The sequence below is a fragment of the Oncorhynchus nerka genome, unplaced genomic scaffold (assembly GCF_034236695.1).
Source record: "Oncorhynchus nerka isolate Pitt River unplaced genomic scaffold, Oner_Uvic_2.0 unplaced_scaffold_2150, whole genome shotgun sequence".
NCBI lineage: Eukaryota > Metazoa > Chordata > Actinopteri > Salmoniformes > Salmonidae > Oncorhynchus > Oncorhynchus nerka.
The window spans coordinates 14,615-17,104 of NW_027039143.1; the positions used below are offsets into that span (position 1 = coordinate 14,615).

General features: G+C 44.9%; 1 non-coding gene across 1 annotated transcript; it reads left to right on the plus strand.

Annotated features, from left to right (window-relative positions):
* The first annotated feature begins 792 nt into the window (after positions 1-792).
* Positions 793-872, plus strand: LOC135567313 (small nucleolar RNA SNORD11B). Its single transcript, XR_010462327.1, has one exon. It is a non-coding gene; the product is annotated as a small nucleolar RNA SNORD11B (small nucleolar RNA).
* The last annotated feature ends 1,618 nt before the right edge of the window (positions 873-2,490 follow it).

Consider the following 2,490-nt stretch of genomic DNA (forward strand, 5'->3'; position numbering starts at 1 on the left):
TATGGGCTGTAGCAGGTGTGACTAGTATTATGGGCTGTAGCAGGTGTAACTAGTATTATGGGCTGTTGCAGGTGTAACTAGTATTATGGGCTGTAGCAGGTGTAACTAGTATTATGGGCTGTAGCTCCGTAACAGGTGTAACTAGTATTATGGGCTGTAGCTCCGTAACAGGTGTAACTAGTATTATGGGATGTAGCTCAGTAACAGGTGTAACTAGTATTATGGGATGTAGCTCAGTAACACGTAACTAGTATTATGGGCTTTAGCTCAGTAACACGTAACTAGTATTATGGGCTGTAGCTCAGTAACAGGTGTAACTAGTGTTTTGATCTGTGCAGCTCTGCTGGATGACCTGGACAAGGAGCTCAACAACTACATCATGCGCTGTAGGGAGTGGTACGGCTTGCACTTCCCTGAGGTGGGGAAGATCATCACTGACAACCTGGCCTACTGCAAGAGTGTGCGGAATATAGGCGCCGTACTGTGGCAACCACCGACCTGTCTGAGCATCTCCCGAGGAGGTGGAGGCAGAGGTCAAACTGGCTGCAGAGATCTCCATGGGAACGGAGGTGTCAGAGGAGGACATCGGTAACATCATGCACCTGTGTGACCAGGTGATAGAGATTACAGAGTACCGCACCCAACTGTACGACTATCTGAAGAACAGGATGATGGCTATCGCTCCCAACCTGACTGTCATGGTGGGGAACTGGTAGGGGCACGGCTCATCTCTCACGCTGGTGAGTCATGATCTAACGGCCAATCACACAGCAGGAATCATTCACAACACAAAACAAGCGGTGATTAATATGACTATATGTCACAATCCTGATACCTGATGCTTTTCAGTCACTACCTCATCTGAGCTTGAATTAAAACCTTTACCTGGACACCTGTAGTAGGCAGCTGGAAACGCCCAAACTGCTCCTAAATGCTCTGGTTCTCTCTGACAGGGTCCCTGTTGAACCTGGCCAAGCACCCGGCCTCCACAGTCCAGATCCTGGGAGCAGAGAAGGCCCTGTTCAGAGCCCTGAAGACGCGCAGAGACACGCCAAATATGGTCTCATCTACCACGCCTCTGGTGGGACAGACCTCGGCCAAGAACAAGGGCAAGGTGAGGCTTTTGTTCCAGCCATCACTAGAAGTAGAATGTCTCTTCACACTACAGTACTGCTGTCATGTTCCAGGTGTGATCTAGTTCTAATCAGAATGTCTCTCCACACTACAGTACTGTTGTCATGTTCCAGGTGTGATCTAGTTCTAATCAGAATGTCTCTCCACACTACAGTACTGTTGTCATGTTCCAGGTGTGATCTAGTTCTAATCAGAATGTCTCTCCACTCTACAGTACTGTTGTCATGTTCCAGGTGTGATCTAGTTCTAATCAGAATGTCTCTCCACACTACAGTACTGTTGTCGTGTTCCAGGTATCTAGTTCTAATCAGAATGTCTCTCCACTCTACAGTACTGTTGTCGTGTTCCAGGTGTGATCTAGTTCTAATCAGAATGTCTCTCCACTCTACAGTACTGCTGTCATGTTCTAGTCAAGCTTCTTTCTCTTCTCAGATCTCCAGGATGCTGGCAGCCAAAGCATCTCTGGCGATCCGCTACGATGCCCTGGGAGAGGACACAAACGCTGAGATGGGAGTTGAGAACCGTGCCAAGCTGGAGGCCAGACTACGCCACCTAGAGGAGAAGGGAGTAAGTAGCTCTCTCTCTGCCCCTTACTGCTAGAGGCCCAAAACAACCAGCCCACATGAGATGCCAATCAGTGATGATGATGACTAATGTCAACAGTCCTGAAACTACCTGATGCTTTTCAGTCACTACCATCTGAGCATTAATAACCTCACTGGTGTACGTTGACGCCAGCGTCCCACCTGGCCAACATCCAGGGAAATTGCAGAGCGCAAATTCAAAAACAGAAATACTCATTATTTTAAAAATCTGAAAACATACAAGTGTTATACATAGTTTTAAATATGAACTTTGTGAATCCAACCATTGTGTCAGATTTCAAAATTTTTTACGGCTAAAGCATACCAATGTGATTATTTGAGAACATCGCCCAGCAGACAAATCATTACAAACAGTAACCAGCTACAGAGTTACACAAGTCAGAAATAGAGAGAAAATGAATCCCTTACCTTAGTGAAACCATATGAAGATCATCAAAGGGAAGCCAAGCAGAGTTACACAAGTCAGAAATAGAGAGAAAATGAATCCCTTTGATCTTCATATGGTTTCACTAAGACTTTCATTTATTCAATAAATCTTCCTTTTGTTCGATAGTCTCTCTATCCAAAAACCTCCGTTTTGTTTTCTTCAGTAATCCACGGCTCAAAACAGTTACAACAGGCAGACAAAATATCCAAATTGTATCCGTCAAGTTCATAGAAAGATTTCAAACAATGTTTTATATTCAATCCTCAGGTTGTTTTTAGCCTAAATAATCGATAATATTTCAACCGGACAATAACGTTGTCAATA